The 17,159-nt window shown below is 60.1% G+C and overlaps 1 protein-coding gene across 1 annotated transcript in view; it reads left to right on the top strand.

Moving 5' to 3' along the window:
• The first annotated feature begins 6,032 nt into the window (after positions 1 to 6,032).
• Positions 6,033 to 17,159, top strand: part of PLXNA1 (plexin A1) — a 123,981-nt gene continuing 112,854 nt past the window's right edge. Inside the window, exon 1 of the mRNA XM_072875598.1 lies at positions 6,033 to 6,295. The gene's annotated coding sequence lies outside the window, so the exon portion shown is untranslated. The remainder of the gene's footprint in view (positions 6,296 to 17,159) is intronic.

Genomic DNA, 17,159 nt, shown 5'->3' with positions numbered 1-17,159 from the left:
TTAAATAAGACAAGACAATGAATATGTGCTCCCGAAGCTGTGTAGTGCACCACAAATGCATTATTTACAGCGGCTTCTTCCTTGTCCATTTTAATTTTACATGGACACTGGAGAAAGGGAAGGGACTCCTTGGCGTCTCGTGGCCACCCACTTGTTCCATGTGACAGAGATGAATTTCTGAGCTGCCGAAGGATTTGGTGTTGATCTTTCCACTGACTTGAGTCGTGGGGCAAACAGCCAGCCTGGGGATGGAGCCTGGCACCTAGAAGCAAGGGCAATTATGGCCTGGGGTTTAGTCTCGCTAATACATCATCGGGTCTTAATTGTGTCATTTTCTGTCTTCTCCCCATGCATGAAATGGAGGGGGATGCTCTTAGACCACTGCAACCCCGCCTTGTCCCTACGCACGCTGAGCACAGCATCTCTCCTCCTGGCACTGGTGGAGGACCAGAAAGCCTTTGGGAAGCGGACGATGACGCGTGCCATATCCCGACGGTGAGGGAGGAGGCGAATCTGCTCCATGAAAGGGGCCCTCAGCTGGCCCTGGCGAGGGAGGGTAGGGGCAGGCGAGAGTAAGCAGCAGTACGGTGGGCTACGGCGGAGGGGGGATGGAGGGGTGCTCCGCAGGACGCGGCGTTTCCCCAGGACGGATGCTCTGCCTGGTTCCAGCTGGTGACAGGCCAGCCAAGGTGGTGAGCGCTGACCTCAGATTGCTGTTCAGCCCTCAACCATTAGGTTTCAGAGTTAACACCTTTTGCAATTAACAGGGGATCTCTTTATACCTCAATTAGAACCGTCAGGTCAAGCTGTCCTGCCTTTTCCTGTCTCTGCAAGACTGGCTGCGAACCTCAGCCCACCCCAGGTAACTGGCCGCAGGACCCAGCGCGGCGGCCACGGTACACCGCTGCGTCACAGCCCCTGGCTCTAAACACGCTGGTGATGGCACTGCGCCCTTCTGCCGGCTGCAATCGATCAAAGCAGCCATGTAGCCTTTACCGGCTATCGCCGTGGCTCCCAGCGGGGTGGGCGTTCCCGTGCCATGGCTGGGGCGGTGATGCCACGTCCGCGGTAGCGGAGGTCCGCATCTTGGAGCCTCTCTGCGGAGCTGGGACTCGGGCAGTGACTTTCTTTCCTACCTTCAAAGTTGCCCCAACTCAAAGTCTGCATTTGGTGCATGCTGTGTGGGGACACCGGGGTTTGGCTCATCAAGGGCTACCTGATTTCCTTGGTGGGGAGCCCTTAGGCTACCGGGGGGAAGCACAAAATGGTTCCAGCGCTCCTGAGCAGCTGCAAAGGTGGGATCGGAGTCCAGGAGCTGACGGACACGAGGCTGCTTTCCCCGGCGCTGCCGGGCCTGGGAGGGTTGAGATGGCAGCTTGACGGCTTGGAAAATAGGCTGAGATGAAGGAATATCAATACGGAGAGCGAGCTGTTCCTGCCGAACAGCCCCAGGGCAGCTAACGTGAAATGCTGGTTGTCTCGGAGGAGTTGACAGGTTTCTGCACCAGGCTGCCTGCTAATTAAGCGCCACTGTGAGTCACGGGGCCGAGGGATGAAGGAGCCGGGAAGGAGCTCAGCTGGTGCAGGTATGGCCAGGGGGGATCTCCGCAGGACCTCCCTGCCCGTCAGCGAAGGACTGGTGCGTGCGTGGCTTGTCGGCTGGTGGATACCAGCAAGAAGAGCAGAGCGAGCCGTCCCACTGGGTGTCCGTCCTCTCCCGTTGCGGTTGTGTGTCTTTCCCAGGGTCCCACGTGCTGGCGTCGATGCCCAGACCCCCCGTTACAGACCCGTTACAGTCCCCCGGAGCATCTCCCACAGCCCCAGCTCCCAGCACCAAACCTCTTCCCACATCAAAGGGGGCATCGCTGCCAGCGCGACAGGCTGGGGAAGCAAGGATGCTCCCAGACCCCTCTTTCTCCCGATCCTCTTCGAGGAGACCCGCTTTGCCCACAGACCTCTTCCTTCCCAGCCCCAGCCAAGGGCGAGCTTCTTGCTGTAATTAACAGCGCCGCCGCCTGCCCTCCGAGGCCTCTGATAGAAAATTCCCCATTTTAAGGAGCGTAAGCACAGCGGGGCAGAGGAAGGGCTGCTGGCCGGTGATGTTTTGTGGACCCCGCCGATCCGGAGGGTGCCCGTAGGGGCCGGCGCAGAATAAAAGCTGCGCTGACAAGCAGCAAAGTGCTTTCCTTCTCGGGCAGAGCCGGGAGAGGAGGAACGCACACCGCCCTGGTGACAGCACCGGTGCCACCCCGGGTCCCTTCCCCAGGTGCCTTCTCAGCGCCGATTGCCTGCTGGCCCCGCTTGCCTCTGCAGCTGCGATCCCCTGAAAAATGGCTCTATGCACGACCCGTTTTAATGTCACCCTGGATCCCCAAAGCTCTGCGGACGCAGTTTGTTATCCCGGCTGTCAAGAAGCTTAAAGCCCTGCTGATGCCTCCTGGAAAACTTTGACAAACCCTCTGGTTGGATCCAGTGCTGCCTCTCCAGCCGGTCTGCCCAGCCCTTCTGTTCCCGGGTCTTGATTAGCAAAGACGTCTGCGAGGACGGGAGGAGGAAAAAAAAAACCCCATTGCTGACATCTGGGCCGAGCTGATCTCCTCCTGCCCCTGCCCTGGGAGGGTGCCCTGGCACTGCCTGGGCAGAGCTGAGCTGCGGAGTTTGGGCGTGAAGGTCCCCAAAGCCCACGTTTGGGCTGCAGGCTGTTCCCTGGGCCAGCCGGATTTCACAGCCCAGAAAGCCTCTGCGCCGAGGCCACTGGATTTATCGCATCCCCCCACGTCGTTGTTCAGCGCAGGGGGTTTAAACCGTGGCCGCAGGTTCTGGGGGGGTCCGTCTTGCAATGGTCCATGGGCGATAACCAAGGGAGGTGGCGTGTGCTGGAGGCCCCGGGTGCACCACGCGGGAGTCTGCCTTTTAGCAGAAGTTTTTAGCAGGCAAAAATTGCAAACAGTTGAAAAATCATGAATTTTGCCGATTATTTTTAGCCCCTCAGCACTCAGACTGGGTTAACCCGGTGAGCTGAGCAGAAAAGCCTCCCCATCTCTTCAGGGTCTCTCCAGCAGCCTAATCCTCTCCCAGTTAGTTTCTTTTTTTACAAAATAGTTATTAGGCTGCTTTTAGAGAACAAAATGCCCCTCGGTCTCTTCGGTAATGTGGGGAAAGCGCACCAGACGCGCCGAGAACAGATCGTGTCTCAGTGTAATTTTGGTCAAAGTTGTGGGTAAGAAGTGCTGAGTCGGATTCTGGCATAATGAGAAGGAGCCGGGTGAACCCCTCACCTTTGGGCTTTGGGTCCAGCTGCCACCGGAGCCATCTTCTGCCTCCAGCCCTTCCTGCCAGCACCCTGCTGAGCTCGCAGCCTTCGAGTGCCTTTGAGGTGCCACTCAAGCCGGCCGTCCTGGGGGCACGGCGAGGCTGTCAGGCCTCGGGGTTTGTCAGGGAAGGGGGCTGAGGATGCACAAGGCGGTTGGGGAACGAACCGAGCAATTAAAGCCCCACGGGAGGCAGGATAAAAGGCCAGGCTTCCTGAGATAACGAGGGTCTCTCTGCAGGGGCGAGGTGCCCGGAGCTGGGGGAAGCCACGTGAGTGACAAGCGTGTCCCAGTGCCCGCCAGGCACGGTGCTGGATGAGCCGTCGGACCGGCTGTGTGAGCTCTGTGGGCCACTGTGAGCCTGGGGCTGCTTGCCACCTGGGATGCTCCCCTGCCCTTCCCTCCCTCACCCTGCGTTGGGCTTCTGGCATGGGGGATGCTTGGGTTTTCTTGCTGTCTTTTTTTTTTATTATTCCTCTTTCTCAGGGCTGGACCCTCCTTGGCGGCTCAGCCGGGACGCCCGCTCTTTTCTCGGCTCCACCACCTTGGTTTCCCTCGAGGCTGGATGGATGTTGACAATCCATCTTTCAGCAAAAATAAATCGCTCCAGCTTCCTTCCCACTGGTGCTGGGCAGGGGGACACGGGAACGGCAGCGGTGGCCCAGGAGTCGGTGCTGCGGCATCGCTCGGTCCTGCCCCAGGGGGGAGAATTCATCCCTCTCCTCTTGCATCCACAGCAGGAGGTGGCAGCCGTGGGACCAAGGTGTCCATGCACCGGTCCTGGGAGAGAGCAGATTTAAAAGCAGTTACGGGAGACTGCCTGAATATCTCTCCCTTCTTCTTTATACGTTTAAGAGGTTTCGCTGTCTTGGTAACTCCCCTGAGAGACCCAAGCAGCAGCCTCTTTGGATGTGAATACCTGACAAGTTTTTAATGTGAAAGGAATTCACTAAATTTAGTCTCCTGGAGGAAGGAAAAAAAAAGAGGGGGGGGAGCGTTTCTTTCAATCCAGGGGAAGCGATCCAAACCTCAGCCACTTCCCTGCTGGCAGAGCTCGCCGATTCCTTCTCTTCTCCTCCGTCTCGAAAGCTTTTAAGTCTGGGCCCCATGTGTGTCTGTGCACAAACAAGGGAGAATGGCAGGCACCAACGCCGCGTCCCCGGGGAATGCGCCCGTTCCGGGCTCCTCCTGGAGACGGATGCTGGCAAGGGCGGGGGGGGGGGGGGGATAACTGAGGAGAAAACCCTGCTTGTGTCGGAAGGGACCTGTTGTCCGAGTCGCAGGGATGTCACCTTTGCTCTCAGGTGGGCTTTGAGCAAGGTGTGAGCACTGAGGTGCTGAAGGTGCTGCGGAAGGAAAGAGCAGCTCTGCTGTTGTACTCGGCTATTTTCCACTCCATCCTCTTTCCTACCCTTGCTGGAGCCTCCGAGGGTCCCTTTCCTTCTCCGTTGTGGTGCTTGAGGTTCACCGGGAGCCCCCTGCTCTCCTCCCGTGTCCTCTCCCAAAGGACCCGCAGCGGCCTCTGCGCTGCTCTTGCCGAAGGAGACTTCCCGGTCTCCACGGCTTAGGGAGCCCGTTCCCCCATCAGCCGGGGCAAGGAGCTGTGCACGCACTCGTAGCTTGGCCCACACGGAGCCACGCGTGCCTGCCGGGATGCCGGCGGAGGAGGTCTACCCACGCGTGCCCACCTTCCATCACGGACAGGGGCAACTCCCAAACTCCAACGGTACATCCCCGTCCAAAGTGTGTCCCAGTGCTGCAAGTTGGCGGGGATGAAGGTCTGACTGGTTGCACCCATGAAAACCTGGGTGAAGAAGCCACCTTGCATTGATTGCCCGTGGAGAGGTGAGCCCACGGCCCCCGTGCTGCAGCGCACGGTGGGTCTTGGTAAACCATAACCATCTGCAGCTCCATCTCCTGGTGGGCAGGTCGGGGTAGAGGCACTCCCCGCCCTTTCCATCCCAAAGGTTGCTCAGGAAATCGGTGGAGGTCCTGATTATAAACACTGTATATATTTGTGTTGGTCTTCACAAAGGTCCCTTCCCAACTGAGAGATGGTGGAGCATTTCTGCAGGGCCTACACAGACACGCAGGACGCCCTGGCAGGGGGGTGTGCTGTGCTGGGGGCAGGCAGGGGCAGGCAGGGGAGCCCTGCTGTCCCCAGGAAGGGAAGCCATGGCTGGCGTGGTAAGAGGGAAAAGCAAGGGAGAGAGCGTAAGGGTGGGGGAACGAAGGTGACACAAGCGGCTGGCACCGAGTGTGCTTAAAAAAAGACAAATGATCACCTCAGCCCCCCAGTTAATCTTTAATTTTTTTATGGCTTTCATTATTTTTTTTCTCCATTGTAATTTTATTTTTAGCTGGAGTGGATGCGGTGCCAGTGGAAAGATGCTGAACGGACATCCTTGCGGAACGGAGTGCTACGGTGGGCTGCAGAGGGGAGGCCGAGGAGGACCCTCCGCGCTGCTCCGCCCTCAGGTGGGTCCCGGCCCCACGGCGGCCCCACGGCCCGGTCGGCGTCGCGTGGGGCGCTGGGTCCCCACGGCGCCGTAGCCGCTTTTAGACCCCCCCCCCCTCCCCGCGCGGCGTCGCCCTTTTAAGGGCGGGCGGAGGGCGGGGCGGCTCCGCCCCCCTTCCCCCCCCCTCCCCCTTGGGCGCCCCCTGGAGGCGGCGCGCGCGGTCGCCGCCGCCTTCCTTCCCTCGCGCCGCCGGTGCGGGCGTGCGCGTGCGCGCGGCGGCGGGGGCGCGCGGCGGGCGGCGTTCCGTCGGGGCCCCGCGCCCCGTCCCATTCATGCGGGGCAGCGGCGGCGGCGGCGCGAGCGAGGCGGGCGCGCTGGGCGCGGAGCCCCGGGCGGCGGCGGCGGCGGCGGCGGGGGGAGGCGGGCGCGGAGGAGGAGGAGGCGGCGGCGGCGGCGGCCCGGCGGGCGGCTCGGTGTGGAATGCAATTATGGCTGGCACGGCGGAGGCGAGCGGGGAGCGGAGCCGTGAGTAACCCGGTTGCAACTTTCCTCCGCGGGCGCGGCGCGTGCCTTTATGCGTCCGAGGGGTTCGTTTGTTAAAAATACGCGGATTTGTCTTTATTGCCCCCAAAAATGCGCGGCGGCGGCGGCGAAGCGGGGCTGGCCCGGGCAGGGCAGCGGCGGCCCGTCGCGGGGCGCGGAGGGGCCGCGGCGGCCGGGCTGGGCCGGGCCGGGCCGGCGCCGCGCTGCTGCCGCCCGGGGCCAGCCCGCATTGCGCCCCGCGGCTCCGGGAGCGCGGCCGCGGGATCCGCCTCCCGCGGGGGGACAGAACCCCGCCGGGGACCGAGCCTTTTTCCTTACCCGCCCCACGCCCCGCCCGGGTTTCGCAGTGGGGTGCCGGGGACCGGGCAGGTGCGGGCTGGACCGGGCGGGGGCCGCCTCCCTGCTCCGAGCTGCTCGGGCCGGGGCGGGCGGTCCCGCGGGGGTGCCGGGGCCGGGGGTGCCTCCCTGCCCGGCGCAGCGGCGGGGCTGGCCGCCCGTCTCCCTCCCTCCCTCCCTCCCGCAGCCCGCCCGCCCCGGGTCTCGGCGAGGTTTCCTGCCCCGGTGCCGCACCGCGGGGAGCCCACCGCCCCGCTGCCCACCCGAGTCCGGCACCGCTGGGGACGTGAGCGGGGAGCAGCCTTTCCCTGCCCCGCATCCCCGCATCCGCCCTGCCCCGCATCCCCGCATCCGCGCTGCCATCCCCGCATCCTCGCTGCCATCCCCGCATCGCGCTGCCCCACATCCTCGCTGCCATCCCCGCATCGCGCTGCCCCACATCCGCGCTCGCATCCTCGCTGCCATCCCCGCCGCTTCACGTCCCCGCATCCCCGCTCTTGCCTCCCCGCATCCCGCCGGGGCGCGGGGTGCGGCATCCGGGCTGGGCTCGCCCCGAAACCCGCAGAGCCGCCGTTTCCCCCGCGGTTCCCGTTCCCCAGCAGCCGGCGAGGGGATGCCGGGGGGATGCTGGCAGAGCGGGTCAGGTGTGCCCAGCGAAGCGGGGTGCCCTGCGGGATGGCTGCCGTCGCCCTCCTTATAATCGTGACTATTGTGATCATATTGTAGTTTTGCAGCGCAGCGCCTGGGCACCTCTCCGACCGAGGCGTGGGAGGCTGCGATACCCGTGTGCGGGCTGCGTGCCGGTGCGCGCCTGCCGCCTCCGATATTAACGTGGAAGGTGGCAAATAAAGCTGGCTGGCTGCACGTTCGGTGTCCCTGACCCCTCTGCCTTTCCAATTTCTACCCTGCAAACACACATGGCAGCTCCGGCGTGCAAGCGGGGAGGGATTTGCAAAATCTCTGTGGCATGCTGAAATAAATCCCGAAATCCCTTTTTTTTTTTTTTTTTTCCCCTTGTCCTCCTTGTGGGGAAATTCTTCCTTCTGCCCCTGGCTGAGCGCCGGGGTGGGGGGAGCCAGGGGAGGGGGGCTGGTGTGTAAACAGGGCTTAACATGAAGGTCACTGGTTAAAGAGGAGATGGATGGGAGAAAAAAGGCAGGCATTAACCTCACTTGTTAGCTCCCCCCTTCCTCCTGCTTTGGGGAGGACAAAACAAAAGCAGAACCTGCTAACGGGGGATGAATATTCATGATCCTTCTCGTGTGCTCTGGGACACGGAGGGGAGAAAAGTTGGGCAGATGAGCTGCCTTTCCGAAACGGCTTTTCCTCCGGCTTGCGAGAAAATCCCTTTTTGCTGAGCGAGGGCTGTGTCAGGGTGAATTACCAGCCTTTTGCTGGATTTCTTCTTTTTTTTTTTTATTTCTTTTGTGTGTGACTGCAAGAAAAAAAAAAAGAAAAAGAGGAGCTGAGGCTATTGACTACATCAAAGGTTATCCATTTGAAAACACCATTTTCCTCTGAACAGCGGCTAATTGCTTCCTGAACAATCTCAGGGTCTTTTGTATATACTCAGTGGGTAAAATGAGTGACTCGATCTCTCTCTCTCAAGACACTGGTGACCGAACGGGATGGAAAGGTGGAGAAGCCAAGGAAAAGCAGCGGGTCAGAAGCCTCTGGGAGGATGCACGGATAATTTCTTAAGCGGCTGCGAGGGGGGAAGGTTTTTGCTTCTGCCCGCTTGCCGCGGTGCGGTCTGCTGGTGCCGGTGGATGCCGGTGCTGGCAGCGGCGCGGCGGCACGGGGCCGTAAGGAAGGCTGGTAAGGAAGTTTGGATTCAAAATACCCGATCACGCGTGTGATCCGGTGCTGCCCATCCGCCTACGGCTTCGGCTGCCGGTGCCGCCGCTCCGAGAGCGGTGAGCCTGGGTGCGCTGCTTCCTCGGGGCTGTGGGGAGGCAGCGCCGGGGGCTGGCTGGCTCCCGCTCCGTTGGGTGGCTGGGCTTTCTGCAGTTGGTATCCCGAAGATTAAAGTTTTGGTGGCGTTGTTTTTGTTAGCACGGCGATAGCGGCACCAGCGAGAGTTTTCCCTTCTTGGCTTATTTGGTTTTTTTTTAATAGATGCGTCGGATTTGGAGCAAAGCAGAGGCATCCGCCTTCGTGCATGCTCGGGCTGTGCACGGAGCCGTGGAGAAGAGCCCTTGCGCCTCTCCGTAACACAAAGCCCTTTTCCCGTGCGAGGCGGAGGGCCCTGCGGGAGAGAAAAATCTCCGAACTCTGGCGGAGACGGGGCCGAGGGCCACGCCGGCAGCTCCGGGCGAGCGTTGTTTCGCCGGAGCTTTGCGCAGCCGAAATGGAAGAGGGTAATAAAAGCGGCGCTGCTGCGTGCTGGCAGGGCTGCCTCCCCTCCTCCATCCCGGCAGCAGCCGCGGCCGGCCCCTACCCTGCTCCCCGGGTGTAAATGCCACGCCAGGCAATTTATTTCGGTGGGTTCGCCGTGTTTGGCATCCGTTGAACAAAGGGAAGGATCCGGCCCTGGGATCAGGCTTAATGAAGGAAACTTGTACGTGTTTATTCTCTGGGCTGAGCGCGGGTCAGGGCCTTTGTTGCTGCCTGCCTTGCTCCCGGCTGTAGCACGAACCACCGGCGAGAGCCGGGCTCGGCCCCGAGCTGGGAATTTCCGAGCAGGAGAGCCCGGTGCTGGCACTGCCAGCTCCCTGCAAACCGAGGGGAGCCTGCCCACGGCATCGGGCTTCTGCTGAGTCTCGCAGGGCTTTGTTGTGACCGCCTCTCCGTGTAGGGAGTTTCGGTGCTGCGGTCATTTGTGTCTGCGGTGAGGGGTCAGTCATGTTTTTCGGCACCTCTGGCACAACAGAAGGAAGGTGGACCTTGGAAGGGATAGGGCAGTGCCGGCGCTGCCATCCCTCTGTATGGCAATGGGAAGGTGGGTGTGGGTCACCCCGATGCCCGTGTGCCATCCTTGCTGCCTGCAAGCTCAGATTTTGCGTTGACCTGGGCTGGTGGGATGTACCTTGGGGGGTGCTCTCTCCTGCGTGGAGACCTGGGGTTGCTGCTCTCTGTGATGCCTTCTCCAAATTGTGCCGTTAGACACTTTTGTGCTGAATGGATGGAAGAAACCAGTGGGCAGAGGGCTCCTGGCCAGTGTTGGGCTGGTGAGCTGCTCAGTGGTGTGTCACGCATGTGGAGGAAGGTCCTGGGGACAAGGCGGGGGATCATGAGTGATGGGGGGCTTGGTTCAGCATGGCCCATGATCCCTCACCTCTCCTGGGTTTGGGCTGGGGCCCATTTTCCCAGCAAGGTGCTGAGCACTGTGGCTCCACGTGGAGTGGGGAGGAGCGAGTGTTTGCCACTGTCCAGCGCTGGGGTGGCTGGTTTGGCTTCCGGCTGGAGACAACCACCACCTTCTCTGGCTGTAGCCCGTGCCACGTTCTGGGCAGTGCTATGGGGAACGTCCCACTACAGATGGGTGGTATGTGGTGAGAAAGCGTGTGCTGTGACAAAGTCTCTGACCTGCACCCTCAGCCGTGCCCCTCTTAGTCCTGGCCACGGATGCAACATGGAAGCCATGTAGATACCCCAACGTGGCCGATGCTTGGAAGCCAAGTTTGAGCAAATGTCTTGTGCATTATGGAGGAGAAAAGCTCCAGCTAATAAATACATCTTGATGGTTTCTGTGCCAGGCACGGGCAGACACAGCTCGTCTCGCTTGTGCTCAGCGTGTCGTGTAGCCAAAACGCGCGTCTTCCCACCAGCTTGCTGGAGCGCGGCTGGGCATGGGGCGGTGTCCCTGCTTGCACTGCTTCTCTGAGCATCCCGCGTCCGTGGCTGCCTCCAGCCTTTGTTCCAGGTGGAAGCCACCACTTAAAACCCTGAATTAAAAACATTTAGAAGTTTATTTTCCCTTTAGCCAAGGCTTGGCAAACCTCCTCCTTGTTGCCGGTGTGCTGAGATGTTTGAGCCTGGAGAAAAACTCCACATCCAGACCGTTGGGCTCGCGCTCCACAAACACTTTCACTCCTATATCCTTTGAAGTCTCTTTGCGTGGCACTAAGTGGACTATTTTGGGTGACCGTCCTGTCCTTATGGTGCCGGGTTCCTTGGCGTGACGGGGGCTGAGTCCACCCCTGCCCTGTGGGCTGCTGCTGGTCTGTGCCCAGGGGCCAAGACCCTTGTGAGCCGCCTGAACCGCAGAGATTTGTTATCGCTGGGGTTGATCCGGGGCCCAGTGTGAGCCACGGCGCGATATCCTCTTTGCTCCTTGAGCTGAGCTTGCGAGGACTTTCACTGGAGAAAGTGCCCGGGGTGAGAGCACGACAAGGACGCCGGGGATGGGCTGCAGGGCTCTGGGGGACCCGCTGTGTGGAGACCATCTCCTCCCCATCTCTCCTCCTCTTCCCCAGCAGCCTGCGGATCAGCCCCGGGGCTCAGCGCCCGCCTCCCCATCTCGAGCATCCCACAATCCGCTGGCCAACTTGGCACGGAGACCTGGGAGCGGTAGTAATCCAATTTGGGCAGTTTAGCTGCACTTTGCTATCCGTGCTGCCGGCCAGAGCTCAGGAACTTTAATCCGGCTAATGACCCCAGCTTCAGGGGTTGAGTAACCGACGACCATTTGCTTGATTTGGTTTTCCTTTCCTTCGGCGGTGGAGGACAGAGGCTGAGGCTGTTTCCGAGTCCTGCCCCTGGTATCGAGGACAGTTTCCAGGTGTAGGTAGGTGTAGGGACTGGAGGGCGAGGGCAGTGTGGAGGAGCACTGCAATCCCTGCTTTCCCTTCGGGAGATCCCTCCGTCCCCCTTCCCGTTTTCCATCTGCTCCCCCTCTTTCTCCGGTGAAGATAAACCCTTCTGCCGGAGCTGTTTTGCAATATACTATTATTTTCAGGAAGACGAAGCCAAGAAAAATAAAGCCTCTCTCTTCCTTCGGTTGCCTACTGTTTAATGTACAAAATACAGGGGCGGTAATTGCATTAAAATGTATATAATTATACTGGAGGGAGAAAAAAAAAATCTTGCTAATTGCACGGGTGTTTTGAACTGATAAATGTTGAGCGATTCGTGTTTTCTTGGGAGTTTGGTGGAGCAGAGCTGCGGTCTGGTGTGTGAGGGGTTAGGAGCAGGGCTGGTTTCCTACCATTACCGGGAAGCCGGCTGGGATGCTTGCTCTGCCGGGATGCTCCAAGCCCCTCCGGGGTAGCATCGGTCGTGTCCGGGGCCCGATCCTCTGCGATAGCAGAGGATCGGGCCCCGGACACGACCGACGCTACCCCGATCCAGGCAAACCTCGTTGTAGGAGCCCTGCGAGTCCCTGTGCTTTATGTGCTTAGTTAAGCAACTGCTTGTGTGTCAAAATATTCAGGCTCTTGCAGAAGTAAATCCCTGGCGAGAGGAGAGGCAGATTCCCATCGGTGCTTGTGTTGGGGGAAGAAATTTCCTGCGTGATGCAGCCCGGTGTCCAGGGGCTGTTCCCCCCCCCCGTTAATGTCACGTAGGCACGAGTGGGTACTGCTGGTGGCTGATTCCTCAGGCAGGGTGGGAGGAAGGATGGGCTCAGGTCTCGAATGACACGATGTGAAAACCACATTTCCTTCTGCGAATGCCGACCCCGTCAGAGCTGCCGATAACATCGCAGGTAATTGTAATGGCAATAAGTTGTTTGCTTTGTGCATGCGGCCATGCTCTGTGTACGGGCGGTCGCTTCGGTCTTCCTGTGCAGACTGTTAGTTTCAACAGGGGAAGAGGAAAACCCAAAAATATTTTAGCAGGAGTTTAAAAATAATCTCCAAGCTTGGCCGGTGGGCAGGATGTTTCGCAGAATCATGTTCCCTGCTGGTCCCAGTCCAGCCCTGTGGCCCTCGGAAGGCTTTGCTGGGCGGTGTTAAGTCCTGTCTTGTAATGGCAAGACTTGCTGTCGGTCTCTGGGAGCCGGAGGGGGCCAGGAGCCGGCCCTGGGTTTTGGCTTCTGTGCTGGGTGGGTCGGGCTGCCCTGTACCTGAGCAGTGGCAGAGCCGGGGCATGAGCCCGAGCTCAAGCTTACAGCTGCCGAGGCCTCTGTAAAACATTAAAATCTGTTCCCCAGCGCCGCACCGTTGCGCTCCCTCCACCCCTATCTCCTCCTTGGTGGTTTTGGTTCCTAGAAGTGCCGGCGTGCTGGCAGGGTCCCTGCCCGCCGCCTGCCTGCCTGCCTGCCGCTGCTTCTCTCGGGGTCCAGCCCCTGGCTGGCTGCATCCTTCCCGGGGTCACGGGGGGCTCTCCCCTCTCCAGCAGGACCAGAATCGGCCCGATGAGCCCTTCTGAAGTCAAGAACCTGTTTTTCAGGCTGATGTCATCGGGAAGAAATGGGGGAGGAGGAAGGCAGGAAGGCAGCGCAGCTTCCGAAGGAGAGCCGCCGCCGAGCCTGTGACGCCGCCGGCAGCCCGGGCTTCCACCGACACCCGCTATTATTCCTTATTATCGGCACGGCAGCGGTGCCCGCGGGCCTGCCGGCACACGCGGGAGAGGTCCTGCTCTGCACGGCCTCGTGCCTGCGTGGGCGCGAGGCGGGAGGGAGGGATGCGCGGGTGCCAGGGGCGCGCGTCAGCTTGCGCCGGGACTCGGAGCAGGATGTCTTTTGGCTCGCCGGGCGTGCCTTGCTTGGCTCCCTGGCCCTCTGTGGGGTGACGGCGCTCGCTGGAGCTGCCATCCAGCCCCCTTCATTAGCAGAAAGTGGATTTTTGGCAGAGGCGCTTGGACAGCCCTCCCAGCGCAGGCAGGCAGTCGCGTCCTCTTGGTTTTGTGGCGAATAAGTAGATCCATTACGCTAACAAGACCCTGTCGGGGTCTTGGCCCCTTGTGCGCAGCATCGGGCCGTAGCAGCACGCCTGTGTCCAGCGCGGGTCGGAGCTGCAACCAGGATCTGCAGGGAGAGAAGCAGCACTGCTCTGCTCTCTGTCGCAGCCGGCGCTTCTTGGGCAGTGCTGTGCCAGTTCTTTGACGTTTGCTCGGCCTGGGTCGGCTGGGTAAGACCCCCTCGCCGTGGGCAGCCAGGGTGGAGGTGTGCCGGAGCGGGGGGCCGTGCCGGTGCTGCTGGCGAGGGCGGCACTGCCAGCGGGAGGGCAGAGTGCAGGCACAGCCCCTGCCACGCTGCCTGCAGTGCCTCCCTGTTTTGATCAGATGCCCTGCACCCGTCCTGCTGCAAACAAAGACCCCGTTAGTGTCTCGGAGCAGTTTTCCCTGCGGTGGTGCAGCTGTGGGGAGGCTTTTGGGCTCTTCCCCTTCCCCTCTCTGCCCGTCCCGCTGCCCGGTGAGGCTCCGCTAGCTCTCGGGCTGACTCGCTGCTCCTGGGTCTGCTCCACCTTGGGCAAATAAAACATGGGGCCGTGCTGAGCTGGGACCTCCGCAGGGGAAGTGGAGCTGGACCTGAGCTGATTCCAGCAGCGGTGCTCGGGGCAGCACGACTGGGATGGAAAAGAGGGAAGGATGGGAGATCTGGGGGGAAAGGCAGGCAGGCACGGTGTGAGGTTTAGCTGGTAAAACCTCATTTGGAGAAGTTTTGTGGTCTGTTTTAATTGGACCTAACTCTGGCGGCGGTCGCATTCAGCTTGCCACGTGATAGCAGGAGCGCTGGTGTCAGCGTGGGGCCAGGCGGAAGCACAGGAATTTCAGCTCAGCCAGGACTAAGCCAGCTCCGGAGCGACCTCCCTTTTCTGGGAGCAGAGCGGGTCCAGCGCCTGCGAATCCTCCTGGGCCAGTGCCTTGTTGCAGAGCGGGAGCTTCCCGGATTCGCTTTGAGATTTGGGGGAAGCGCAGCTCTCCCGCCTGCCTTGCGGAGGCGGTTAGGAGGCGCGGAGGTGTGTGTGTGTGTGTGTGTGTGTGTGTTGGAGAGGGGAAGCCCTCCCTGGAGAGCCGGGCTGGAAGAGGTGCATTGATCTGGGGAGGGTCAGGTCATCGGATTGTGTTTGTGGCTGCCCTGGCCCCATGACGGACATGGAGCAACGGGTTTGGGAGCGAGGAGCGATGCGTTACGCCACAGGGAGTGAGATCAGACAAGGGAAGGATGGCGGTGGCCAGAGGACCTCTCGTTGGACTTTGTGCTGGCTGTTGGGAGACTGGCTTGTGGGTGACCTTCTGGCTCTCTGCAGGTCCAGCTGGACCGAGGTGACCTCTGCCAGCACAGCTGGTTTTCGGGACACTTGCATGGGGCAGTGGACTGATGGGGTGTGAGAACTTGGTCAGGAGCTCATGGACCAAAGCCAAGGTGGAAGGTGGCCTTCAGGGGACTTGGTCTGGACTTCTTTGCTCTGAAGCTGGGGACAAAATGTTGTTAAGTGGTCCCGATCGAGGTGGCAAAATTCACATCAGTCTGGGGTGTGAAGCCTTGAGCTGGCCTGGGTGTTGATAGTAGGAAGCCACGGTCCCGTAGCTGGGGTCCTGGCGCCTTGAGTCACAGTCTGCAGCATGACGAGAGGCGCAGAGGGGCTCGGGGTGAGGTGTTTCGCTCCATGTGTGTTGATGGACACGCTTCCTGAAGCGGGATGGCGAGGCAGCAGGCTGTGTCCTGTGCGGATGGTCAGCCGTGGGCTGTGCGTTGGTCTCCATCCCGGACATCGGCCGGTCCAGGTCTTGATATTGCTCCCTTGGCTGCAGGAGCTCAAGGGAAGGACAGGGTGCATTCTCCTCCTGGGAAGTACGCATCCAGCTCGTGGGCTGCATATAGAAAGCCTCTTGGCAGTCCTTATATGGTCCCTATAGGGACTTGGATACCCAGATGAGTTGTGAGAATAATGCAAGCGACAGCCATCGGCTTGCACTTCTAGCATAGCAGAATGGAGCTGGAGAACACGTGTAAGGTCCCGGTCCATGCCTGCTTCCATAGCAGCGACAGACAGTCCTGGCAGGACCCGCTGAGACTGTCCTTGCGTGCCTCTCTGCCGTGGGACGTTGTGGCTGGGGAAAGGCTGCATTTCCACCTCGGAAATGCTCGTGAGCCTGTTTGGGAATGGCTCTGCAGGACAGCGTGCAGTCTCTTGATGGTGAGAGCACGTGGTGGCTCCAGAGCTGTTCTCCTTGGCGTGACGTGACTTCTCGCGGAGGACTGGGGAAGGGGAATTGCGCGCTTGAGAAACGCTATTTAATTTCCCTGCTACTTGTTCTTTTATGCCCCTTTTTGCTGAGGGTCAAGCTTCTTGAAGCCCTTGCGCAGTAGATGGCTGCTTCTCCTTGTCATGTTTCTCAGGACCGAAGAAGTTGATTTCTGTGCCCAGAAGACCCTTGCGGGGCAGGAGTGGAAGCTGCTGTGCCCACGTGCGCTGCAGTGGCAGGGCAGGACGAGGTCCTCGGCCCCTGCCCGGGGGGACGGCAGGAGCCTGGGAGGAAACTGAAGATGCTAAAGATATTCCTGATGAGGGTGATAGTAATGGAGGTTGGAGCGGGGCAGCTTCAGAGCCTGCTATTGATTTCATCAGGGTGCGGTTCGAGCCAGGGATAAGATTTGTAATGATTTAACTCGCTTGCTAGGGAGAGTCCCCAGCCAAATAGTTTTTAAGGACTGTGTGCGGTGCAGGAAGGAGTTAAAGTTTAGCCCTGTTGCAGACGATTGCATATGTAGTGCAGCTCTAACTCGTACCACCACCAGCCTTTCCTCATTGTTGCAAGGCTTTTCCCAGGCAGACGAACCTAAAAATACACCAGCTGTATGGTGAGGCTGACTCTCCTGTGGTCTGTGGGCTTTTCTCTCCCCCGGATAATCTCCCCTCTCTCCCCTTTGCTAATTACTGACAGCCTAGCAGCTCGTGTGTTTGAAAATGGAGCCGGTTCCTTCTCGGACTGTTTGCTATTGCTGAGAGCAGCGAGTGACTTGGGCAGATTGCAGGTAAAGACCCATTAAATGCCATTTCTCCTTTTGGGGGGTCGGTTATATGGGGGTTTTCAATCCCATTGCTTCACTCTTCCAGCCTCCCTCGCAAAGTGCAAGGCTGTAAAGCTCTTGCAGCCTCGTCCCACTGCTCGAGAGCAGCTTCTCTCCAAGACAAATGATGCATTCCCTAGCCCTGGGGATACAGACCCGCCTGGGACCCCGGCGGGCTCCGCCTGGGCCGTGTGTGGTGGTGGGGAGCACCAGCGGTGACGTGAGCCCGCCAGGGTCTTGGAGATGCAGGAGTGGGGACGGCAAGCGGGTCTGTGGGTGCCAGATGTGCACCTCTGCGCTCGTCGGCATGTTTTAAACCCCGGCTTCGGCTGTTTCTGTGAGGGCTGCTGCTTTGTAGCCTAGCCGCCTGTGCTGACTCGGCATCTGTCAGTGCTCTGGACTTGCTGCCCGGATGAGCGGAGAGCTGGTCCTTAATGCTCTGTCCAGTCTTTGCCTTTTAAGGTTAGTTTTTCCATCCCAGTACTCCTGCTTTGTGCTATCAAAAGTGATGATTATTTTCCCAAAGCGTGATCTCCCATCCCAAACCCAGGTTTCTGCCCGTGCTGCAGGACGGGGAAGCCCGCAGCCTTGGGGGATGAATGCTGCGGT

The sequence above is a fragment of the Ciconia boyciana genome, chromosome 11 (assembly GCF_034638445.1).
Source record: "Ciconia boyciana chromosome 11, ASM3463844v1, whole genome shotgun sequence".
Classification (NCBI taxonomy): Eukaryota; Metazoa; Chordata; class Aves; order Ciconiiformes; family Ciconiidae; genus Ciconia; species Ciconia boyciana.
This window is presented reverse-complemented; position numbering and strand designations above follow the sequence as displayed.